This window comes from Ranitomeya imitator, chromosome 1, assembly GCF_032444005.1.
Source record: "Ranitomeya imitator isolate aRanImi1 chromosome 1, aRanImi1.pri, whole genome shotgun sequence".
In the NCBI taxonomy this organism is placed as follows: domain Eukaryota; kingdom Metazoa; phylum Chordata; class Amphibia; order Anura; family Dendrobatidae; genus Ranitomeya; species Ranitomeya imitator.
The window spans coordinates 914,725,171-914,739,190 of record NC_091282.1 but is presented as its reverse complement, the minus strand read 5'-3'; positions in this window follow the sequence as shown (position 1 = coordinate 914,739,190).

Below are 14,020 nucleotides of genomic sequence, written 5' to 3'. Positions count from 1 at the left end.
TCATTATGACATAGTAACATAGTAACATAGTAACATAGTTAGTAAGGCCGAAAAAAGACATTTGTCCATCCAGTTCAGCCTATATTCCATCATAATAAATACCCAGATCTACGTCCTTCTACAGAACCTAATAATTGTATGATACAATATTGTTCTGCTCCAGGAAGACATCCAGGCCTCTCTTGAACCCCTCGACTGAGTTTGCCATCACCACCTCCTCAGGCAAGCAATTCCAGATTCTCACTGCCCTAACAGTAAAGAATCCTCTTCTATGTTGGTGGAAAAACCTTCTCTCCTCCAGACGCAAAGAATGCCCCCTTGTGCCCGTCACCTTCCTTGGTATAAACAGATCCTCAGCGAGATATTTGTATTGTCCCCTTATATACTTATACATGGTTATTAGATCGCCCCTCAGTCGTCTTTTTTCTAGACTAAATAATCCTAATTTCGCTAATCTATCTGGGTATTGTAGTTCTCCCATCCCCTTTATTAATTTTGTTGCCCTCCTTTGTACTCTCTCTAGTTCCATTATATCCTTCCTGAGCACCGGTGCCCAAAACTGGACACAGTACTCCATGTGCGGTCTAACTAGGGATTTGTACAGAGGCAGTATAATGCTCTCATCATGTGTATCCAGACCTCTTTTAATGCACCCCATGATCCTGTTTGCCTTGGCAGCTGATTATGACATCATCAGTTCATTATGACATCATCAGTTCACTATGACATCATCAGTTCATTATGACATCATCAAAATGATTATGACATCATCAGTTCATTATGACATCATCAAAATGATTATGACATCATCAGTTCATTATGACATCATCAAAATTATTATGACATAATCAGTTCATTATGACATCATCAGTGCATTATGACATCATCAAAATGAATATGACATCATCAATTCATTATGACATCATCAGTTCATTATGACATCATCAAAATGATTATGACATCATCAGTTCATTATGACATCATCAGTTCATTATGAGATCATCAGTCCATTATGACATCATCAAAATGATTATCACATCATCAGTCCATTATGACATCATCAGTTCATTATGACATCATCAAAATGATTATGACATCATCAGTTCATTATGACATCATGAGTCCATTATGACATCATCAGTTCATTCTGACATCATCAGTTCATTATGACATCATCAAAATGATTATGACATCAGTTCATTATCACATCATCAGTCCATTATGACATCATCAGTCCATTATGAAATCATCAGTCCATTGTGACATCATCAGTTCATTATGACATCATCAAAATGATTATGACATCATCAGTTCATTATGACATCATCAGTTCATTATGACATCATCAAAATGATTATGACATCATCAGTTCATTATGACATCATCAAAATTATTATGACATAATCAGTTCATTATGACATCATCAGTGCATTATGACATCATCAAAATGAATATGACATCATCAATTCATTATGACATCATCAGTTCATTATGACATCATCAGTTCATTATGACATCATCAGTCCATTATGACATCATCAACATGATAATGACATCATCAGTTCATTATGACATCATCAGTCCATTATGACATCATCAAAATGATTATGACATCATCAGTTCATTAGACATCATCAGTTCATTCTGACATCATCAGTCCATTATGACATCATCAGTCAATTATGACATCATCAGTTCATTATGACATCATCAGTCCATTACGACATCATCAAAATGATTATGACATCATCAGTTCATTAGACATCATCAGTTAATTCTGACATCATCAGTCCATTATGACATAATCAGTCAATTATGACATCATCAGTTCATTATGACATCATCAGTCCATTATGACATCATCAAAATGATTATGACATCATCAGTCCATTATGACATCATCAAAATGATTATGACATCATCAGTCCATTATGATATCATCAGTCCATTATGACATCATCAGTCCATAATGACATCATCAGTTCATTATGACATCATCAGTTCACTATGACATCATAAGTTCATTATGACATCATCAGTGCATTATGACATCATCAAAATGATTATGACATCATCAGTTCATTATGACATCATCAGTTCATTATGACATCATCAAAATGATTATGACATCATCAGTTCATTATGACATCATCAGTTCATTATGACATCATCAGTTCATTATGACATCATCAAAATGATTATGACATCATCAGTTCATTATGACATCATCAGCCCTTTATGACATCATCAAAATGATTATGACATCATCAGTTCATTATGACATCATCAGTCCATTATGACATCATCAGCCCATTATGACATCATCAGCCCATTATGACATCATCAAATTGTTTATGACATCATCAGTTCATTATGACATCAAAATGATTATGACATCATCAGTTCATTATGACATCATGAGTCCACTATGACATCATCAGTTCATTATGACATCATCAGTCCATTATGACATCAGCAGCCCATTATGACTTCATCAGCCCATTATGACATCATCAAATTGTTTATGACATAATCAGTTCATTATGACATCATCAGTTCATTATGACATCATCAAAATGATTATGACATCATCAGTTCATTATGACATCATCAGTTCATTATGACATCATCAAAATGATTATGACATCATCAGTTCATTATCACATCATCAGTCCATTATGACATCATCAGTTCATTATGACATCATCAGTCCATTATGACATCAGCAGCCCATTATGACATCATCAGCCCATTATGACATCATCAAATTGTTTATGACATAATCAGTTCATTATGACATCATCAGTTCATTATGACATCATCAAAATGATTATGACATCATCAGTTCATTATCACATCATCAGTCCATTATCACATCATCAGTCCATTATGACATCATCAGTCCATTATGACATCATCAGTTCATTATGACATCATCAAAATGATTATGACATCATCAGTTCATTATGACATCATCAGTTCACTATGACATCATCAGTTCATTATGACATCATCAAAATGATTATGACATCCTCAGTTCATTATGACAACATCAAAATGATTATGACATCATCAGTTCATTATGACATCATCAAAATGATTATGACATCATCAGTTCATTCTGACATCATCAGTCCATTATGACATCATCAGTTCATTATGACATCATCAAGATGATTATGACATCATCAGATCATTCTGACATCATCAGTCCATTATGACATCATCAGTTCATTATGACATCATCAAAATGATTATGACATCATCAGTTCATTATGACATCATCAGTTCACTATGACATCATCAGTTCATTATGACATCATCAAAATGATTATGACATCATCAGTTCATTATGACATCATCAAAATGATTATGACATCATCAGTTCATTATGGCATCATCAAAATTATTATGACATAATCAGTTCATTATGACATCATCAGTGCATTATGACATCATCAAAATGAATATGACATCATCAATTCATTATGACATCATCAGTTCATTATGACATCATCAGTTCATTATGACATCATCAGTCCATTATGACATCATCAGTTCATTATGACATCATCAAAATTATTATGACATAATCAGTTCATTAGACATCATCAGTTCATTCTGACATCATCAGTCCATTATGACATCATCAGTCAATTATGACATCATCAGTTCATTATGACATCATCAAAATTATTATGACATAATCAGTTCATTATGACATCATGAGTCCATTATGACATCATCAGTTCATTATGACATCATCAGTTCATTATGACATCATCAAAATGAATATGACATCATCAATTCATTATGACATCATCAGTTCATTATGACATCATCAAAATGATTATGACATCATCAGTTCATTATGACATCATCAGTTCATTATGAGATCATCAGTCCATTATGACATCATCAAAATGATTATCACATCATCAGTCCATTATGACATCATCAGTCCATTATGACATCATCAAAATGATTATGACATCATAAGTTCATTATCACATCATCAGTCCATTATCACATCATCAGTCCATTATGACATCATCAGTCCATTATGACATCATCAGTTCATTATGACATCATCAAAATGATTATGACATCATCAGTTCATTATGACATCATCAAAATGATTATGACATCATCAGTTCATTCTGACATCATCAGTCCATTATGACATCATCAGTTCATTATGACATCATCAAGATGATTATGACATCATCAATTCATTCTGACATCATCAGTCCATTCTGACATCATCAGTTCATTATGACATCATCAAAATGATTATGACATCATCAGTTCATTATGACATCATCAGTTCACTATGACATCATCAGTTCATTATGACATCATCAAAATGATTATGACATCATCAGTTCATTATGACATCATCAAAATGATTATGACATCATCAGTTCATTATGACATCATCAAAATTATTATGACATAATCAGTTCATTATGACATCATCAGTGCATTATGACATCATCAAAATGAATATGACATCATCAATTCATTATGACATCATCAGTTCATTATGACATCATCAAAATGATTATGACATCATCAGTTCATTATGACATCATCAGTTCATTATGAGATCATCAGTCCATTATGACATCATCAAAATGATTATCACATCATCAGTCCATTATGACATCATCAGTTCATTATGACATCATCAAAATGATTATGACATCATCAGTTCATTATGACATCATGAGTCCATTATGACATCATCAGTTCATTCTGACATCATCAGTTCATTATGACATCATCAAAATGATTATGACATCAGTTCATTATCACATCATCAGTCCATTATGACATCATCAGTCCATTATGACATCATCAGTCCATTGTGACATCATCAGTTCATTATGACATCATCAAAATGATTATGACATCATCAGTTCATTATGACATCATCAGTTCATTATGACATCATCAAAATGATTATGACATCATCAGTTCATTATGACATCATCAAAATTATTATGACATAATCAGTTCATTATGACATCATCAGTGCATTATGACATCATCAAAATGAATATGACATCATCAATTCATTATGACATCATCAGTTCATTATGACATCATCAGTTCATTATGACATCATCAGTCCATTATGACATCATCAAAATGATAATGACATCATCAGTTCATTATGACATCATCAGTCCATTATGACATCATCAAAATGATTATGACATCATCAGTTCATTAGACATCATCAGTTCATTCTGACATCATCAGTCCATTATGACATCATCAGTCAATTATGACATCATCAGTTCATTATGACATCATCAGTCCATTATGACATCATCAAAATGATTATGACATCATCAGTTCATTAGACATCATCAGTTAATTCTGACATCATCAGTCCATTATGACATAATCAGTCAATTATGACATCATCAGTTCATTATGACATCATCAGTCCATTATGACATCATCAAAATGATTATGACATCATCAGTCCATTATGACATCATCAAAATGATTATGACATCATCAGTCCATTATGATATCATCAGTCCATTATGACATCATCAGTCCATAATGACATCATCAGTTCATTATGACATCATCAGTTCACTATGACATCATAAGTTCATTATGACATCATCAGTGCATTATGACATCATCAAAATGATTATGACATCATCAGTTCATTATGACATCATCAGTTCATTATGACATCATCAAAATGATTATGACATCATCAGTTCATTATGACATCATCAGCCCTTTATGACATCATCAAAATGATTATGACATCATCAGTTCATTATGACATCATCAGTCCATTATGACATCATCAGCCCATTATGACATCATCAGCCCATTATGACATCATCAAATTGTTTATGACATCATCAGTTCATTATGACATCAAAATGATTATGACATCATCAGTTCATTATGACATCATGAGTCCACTATGACATCATCAGTTCATTATGACATCATCAGTCCATTATGACATCAGCAGCCCATTATGACTTCATCAGCCCATTATGACATCATCAAATTGTTTATGACATAATCAGTTCATTATGACATCATCAGTTCATTATGACATCATCAAAATGATTATGACATCATCAGTTCATTATGACATCATCAGTTCATTATGACATCATCAAAATGATTATGACATCATCAGTTCATTATCACATCATCAGTCCATTATGACATCATCAGTTCATTATGACATCATCAGTCCATTATGACATCAGCAGCCCATTATGACATCATCAGCCCATTATGACATCATCAAATTGTTTATGACATAATCAGTTCATTATGACATCATCAGTTCATTATGACATCATCAAAATGATTATGACATCATCAGTTCATTATCACATCATCAGTCCATTATCACATCATCAGTCCATTATGACATCATCAGTCCATTATGACATCATCAGTTCATTATGACATCATCAAAATGATTATGACATCATCAGTTCATTATGACATCATCAGTTCACTATGACATCATCAGTTCATTATGACATCATCAAAATGATTATGACATCATCAGTTCATTATGACATCATCAAAATGATTATGACATCATCAGTTCATTATGACATCATCAAAATGATTATGACATCATCAGTTCATTCTGACATCATCAGTCCATTATGACATCATCAGTTCATTATGACATCATCAAGATGATTATGACATCATCAGATCATTCTGACATCATCAGTCCATTATGACATCATCAGTTCATTATGACATCATCAAAATGATTATGACATCATCAGTTCATTATGACATCATCAGTTCACTATGACATCATCAGTTCATTATGACATCATCAAAATGATTATGACATCATCAGTTCATTATGACATCATCAAAATGATTATGACATCATCAGTTCATTATGGCATCATCAAAATTATTATGACATAATCAGTTCATTATGACATCATCAGTGCATTATGACATCATCAAAATGAATATGACATCATCAATTCATTATGACATCATCAGTTCATTATGACATCATCAGTTCATTATGACATCATCAGTCCATTATGACATCATCAGTTCATTATGACATCATCAAAATTATTATGACATAATCAGTTCATTAGACATCATCAGTTCATTCTGACATCATCAGTCCATTATGACATCATCAGTCAATTATGACATCATCAGTTCATTATGACATCATCAAAATTATTATGACATAATCAGTTCATTATGACATCATGAGTCCATTATGACATCATCAGTTCATTATGACATCATCAGTTCATTATGACATCATCAAAATGAATATGACATCATCAATTCATTATGACATCATCAGTTCATTATGACATCATCAAAATGATTATGACATCATCAGTTCATTATGACATCATCAGTTCATTATGAGATCATCAGTCCATTATGACATCATCAAAATGATTATCACATCATCAGTCCATTATGACATCATCAGTCCATTATGACATCATCAGTTCATTATGACATCATCAAAATGATTATGACATCATCAGTTCATTATGACATCATGAGTCCATTATGACATCATCAGTTCATTATGACATCATCAGTTCATTATGACATCATCAAAATGATTATGACATCAGTTCATTATCACATCATCAGTCCACTATGACATCATCAGTCCATTATGACATCATCAGTCCATTATGACATCATCAGTTCATTATGACATCATCAAAATGATTATGACATCATCAGTTCATTATGACATCATCAAAATTATTATGACATAATCAGTTCATTATGACATTATCAGTTCATTATGACATCATCAGTTCATTATGACATCATCAGTCTATTATGACATCATCAAAATGATAATGACATCATCAGTTCATTATGACATCATCAGTCCATTATGACATCATCAAAATGATTATGCCATCATCAGTTCATTAGACATCATCAGTTCATTCTGACATCATCAGTCCATTATGACATCATCAGTCAATTATGTCATCATCAGTTCATTATGACATCATCAGTCCATTATGACATCATCAAAATGATTATGACATCATCAGTCCATTATGACATCATCAAAATGATTATGACATCATCAGTTCATTATGACATCATTAGTTCATTATGACATCATCAGTCCATTATGACATCATCAAAATGATTATGACATCATCAGTTCATTAGACATCATCAGTTAATTCTGACATCATCAGTCCATTATGACATCATCAGTCAATTATGACATCATCAGTTCATTATGACATCATCAGTTCATTATGACATCATCAGTCCATTATGACATCATCAAAATGATTATGACATCATCAGTTCATTAGACATCATCAGTTAATTCTGACATCATCAGTCCATTATGACATCATCAGTCAATTATGACATCATCAGTTCATTATGACATCATCAGTCCATTATGACATCATCAAAATGATTATGACATCATCAGTCCATTATGACATCATCAAAATGATTATGACATCATCAGTCCATTATGACATCATCAGTCCATTATGACATCATCAGTCCATAATGACATCATCAGTTCATTATGACATCATCAGTTCACTATGACATCATAAGTTCATTATGACATCATCAGTGCATTATGACATCATCAAAATGATTATGACATCATCAGTTCATTATGACATCATCAGTTCATTATGACATCATCAGTTCATTATGACATCATCAGTTCATTATGACATCATCAAAATGATTATGACATCATCAGTTCATTATGACATCATCAGCCCTTTATGACATCATCAAAATGATTATGACATCATCAGTTCATTATGACATCATCAGTCCATTATGACATCATCAGCCCATTATGACATCATCAGCCCATTATGACATCATCAAATTGTTTATGACATCATCAGTTCATTATGACATCAAAATGATTATGACATCATCAGTTCATTATGACATCATGAGTCCATTATGACATCATCAGTTCATTATGACATCATCAGTCCATTATGACATCAGCAGCCCATTATGACATCATCAGCCCATTATGACATCATCAAATTGTTTATGACATAATCAGTTCATTATGACATCATCAGTTCATTATGACATCATCAAAATGATTATGACATCATCAGTTCATTATCACATCATCAGTCCATTATCACATCATCAGTCCATTATGACATCATCAGTCCATTATGACATTATCAGTTCATTATGACATCATCAAAATGATTATGACATCATCAGTTCATTATGACATCATCAGTTCACTATGACATCATCAGTTCATTATGACATCATCAAAATGATTATGACATCATCAGTTCATTATGACATCATCAAATTGTTTATGACATAATCAGTTCATTATGACATCATCAGTTCATTATGACATCATCAAAATGATTATGACGTCATCAGTTCATTATCACATCATCAGTCCATTATGACATCATCAGTTCATTATGACATCATCAGTCCATTATGACATCAGCAGCCCATTATGACATCATCAGCCCATTATGACATAATCAAATTGTTTATGACATAATCAGTTCATTATGACATCATCAGTTCATTATGACATCATCAAAATGATTATGACATCATCAGTTCATTATCACATCATCAGTCCATTATCACATCATCAGTCCATTATGACATCATCAGTCCATTATGACATCATCAGTTCATTATGACATCATCAAAATGATTATGACATCATCAGTTCATTATGACATCATCAGTTCACTATGACATCATCAGTTCATTATGACATCATCAAAATGATTATGACATCATCAGTTCATTATGACATCATCAAAATGATTATGACATCATCAGTTCATTATGACATCATCAAAATGATTATGACATCATCAGTTCATTCTGACATCATCAGTCCATTATGACATCATCAGTTCATTATGACATCATCAAGATGATTATGACATCATCAGTTCATTCTGACATCATCAGTCCATTATGACATCATCAGTTCATTATGACATCATCAAAATGATTATGACATCATCAGTTCATTATGACATCATCAGTTCACTATGACATCATCAGTTCATTATGACATCATCAAAATGATTATGACATCATCAGTTCATTATGACATCATCAAAATTATTATGACATAATCAGTTCATTATGACATCATCAGTGCATTATGACATCATCAAAATGAATATGACATCATCAATTCATTATGACATCATCAGTTCAATATGACATCATCAGTTCATTATGACATCATCAGTCCATTATGACATCATCAAAATGATAATGACATCATCAGTTCATTATGACATCATCAGTCCATTATGACATCATCGAAATGATTATGACATCATCAGTTCATTAGACATCATCAGTTCATTCTGACATCATCAGTCCATTATGACATCATCAGTCAATTATGACATCATCAGTTCATTATGACATCATCAGTCCATTATGACATCATCAAAATGATTATGACATCATCAGTCCATTATGACATCATCAAAATGATTATGACATCATCAGTTCATTATGACATCATCAGTCCATTATGACATCATCAGTCCATTATGACATAATCAGTTCATTATGACATCATCAGTTCATTATGACATCATAAGTTCATTATGACATCATCAAAATGATTATGACATCATCAGTTCATTATGACATCATCAGTTCATTATGACATCATCAAATTGTTTATGACATAATCAGTTCATTATGACATCATCAAATTGTTTATGACATAATCAGTTGATTATCACATCATCAGTTCATTATGACATCATCAAAATGATTATGACATCATCAGTTCATTATCACATCATCAGTCCATTATGACATCATCAGTTCATTATGACATCATCAGTCCATTATGACATCAGCAGCCCATTATGACATCATCAGCCCATTATGACATCATCAAATTGTTTATGACATAATCAGTTCATTATGACATCATCAGTTCATTATGACATCATCAAAATGATTATGACATCATAAGTTCATTATCACATCATCAGTCCATTATCACATCATCAGTCCATTATGACATCATCAGTCCATTATGACATCATCAGTTCATTATGACATCATCAAAATGATTATGACATCATCAGTTCATTATGACATCATCAAAATGATTATGACATCATCAGTTCATTATGACATCATCAAAATGATTATGACATCATCAGTTCATTATGACATCATCAAAATGATTATGACATCATCAGTTCATTCTGACATCATCAGTCCATTATGACATCATCAGTTCATTATGACATCATCAAGATGATTATGACATCATCAGTTCATTCTGACATCATCAGTCCATTATGACATCATCAGTTCATTATGACATCATCAAAATGATTATGACATCATCAGTTCATTATGACATCATCAGTTCACTATGACATCATCAGTTCATTATGACATCATCAAAATGATTATGACATCATCAGTTCATTATGACATCATCAAAATGATTATGACATCATCAGTTCATTATGACATCATCAAAATTATTATGACATAATCAGTTCATTATGACATCATCAGTGCATTATGACATCATCAAAATGAATATGACATCATCAATTCATTATGACATCATCAGTTCATTATGACATCATCAGTCCATTATGACATCATCAAAATGATAATGACATCATCAGTTCATTATGACATCATCAGTCCATTATGACATCATCGAAATGATTATGACATCATCAGTTCATTAGACATCATGAGTTCATTCTGACATCATCAGTCCATTATGACATCATCAGTCAATTATGACATCATCAGTTCATTATGACATCATCAGTCCATTATGACATCATCAAAATGATTATGACATCATCAGTCCATTATGACATCATCAAAATGATTATGACATCATCAGTTCATTATGACATCATCAGTCCATTATGACATCATCAGTCCATTATGACATCATCAGTCCATAATGACATCATCAGTTCATTATGACATCATCAGTTCACTATGACATCATAAGTTCATTATGACATCATCAGTGCATTATGACATCATCAAAATGATTATGACATCATCAGTTCATTATGACATCATCAGTTCATTATGACATCATCAGTTCATTATGACATCATCAAAATGATTATGACATCATCAGTTCATTCTGACATCATCAGTACATTATGACATCATCAGTTCATTATGACATCATCAAGATGATTATGACATCATCAGTTCATTCTGACATCATCAGTCCATTATGACATCATCAGTTCATTATGACATCATCAAAATGATTATGACATCATCAGTTCATTATGACATCATCAGTTCACTATGACATCATCAGTTCATTATGACATCATCAAAATGATTATGACATCATCAGTTCATTATGACATCATCAAAATGATTATGACATCATCAGTTCATTATGACATCATCAAAATTATTATGACATAATCAGTTCATTATGACATCATCAGTGCATTATGACATCATCAAAATGAATATGACATCATCAATTCATTATGACATCATCAGTTCATTATGACATCATCAGTTCATTATGACATCATCAGTCCATTATGACATCATCAAAATGATAATGACATCATCAGTTCATTATGACATCATCAGTCCATTATGACATCATCAAAATGATTATGACATCATCAGTTCATTAGACATCATCAGTTCATTCTGACATCATCAGTCCATTATGACATCATCAGTCAATTATGACATCATCAGTTCATTATGACATCATCAGTCCATTATGACATCATCAAAATGATTATGACATCATCAGTCCATTATGACATCATCAAAATGATTGACATCATCAGTTCATTATGACATCATCAGTCCATTATGACATCATCAGTCCATTATGACATCATTAGTCCATTATGACATCATCAGTCCATAATGACATCATCAGTTCACTATGACATCATAAGTTCATTATGACATCATCAGTGCATTATGACATCATCAAAATGATTATGACATCATCAGTTCATTATGACATCATCAGTTCATTATGACATCATCAGTTCATTATGACATCATAAAAATGATTATGACATCATCAGTTCATTATGACATCATCAGCCCTTTATGACATCATCAAAATGATTATGACATCATCAGTTCATTATGACATCATCAGTCCATTATGACATCATCAGCCCATTATGACATCATCAGCCCATTATGACATCATCAAATTGTTTATGACATCATCAGTTCATTATGACATCAAAATGATTATGACATCATCAGTTCATTATGACATCATGAGTCTATTATGACATCATCAGTTCATTATGACATCATCAGTCCATTATGACATCAGCAGCCCATTATGACATCATCAGCCCATTATGACATCATCAAAATGATTATGACATCATCAGTTCATTATGACATCATCAGTCCATTATGACATCATCAGCCCATTATGACATCATCAGCCCATTATGACATCATCAAATTGTTTATGACATCATCAGTTCATTATGACATCAAAATGATTATGACATCATCAGTTCATTATGACATCATCAAAATTATTATGACATAATCAGTTCATTATGACATCATCAGTGCATTATGACATCATCAAAATGAATATGACATCATCAATTCATTATGACATCATCAGTTCATTATGACATCATCAGTTCATTATGACATCATCAGTCCATTATGACATCATCAAAATGATAATGACATCATCAGTTCATTATGACATCATCAGTCCATTATGACATCATCAAAATGATTATGACATCATCAGTTCATTAGACATCATCAGTTCATTCTGACATCATCAGTCCATTATGACATCATCAGTCAATTATGACATCATCAGTTCATTATGACATCATCAGTCCATTATGACATCATCAAAATGATTATGACATCATCAGTCCATTATGACATCATCAAAATGATTATGACATCATCAGTT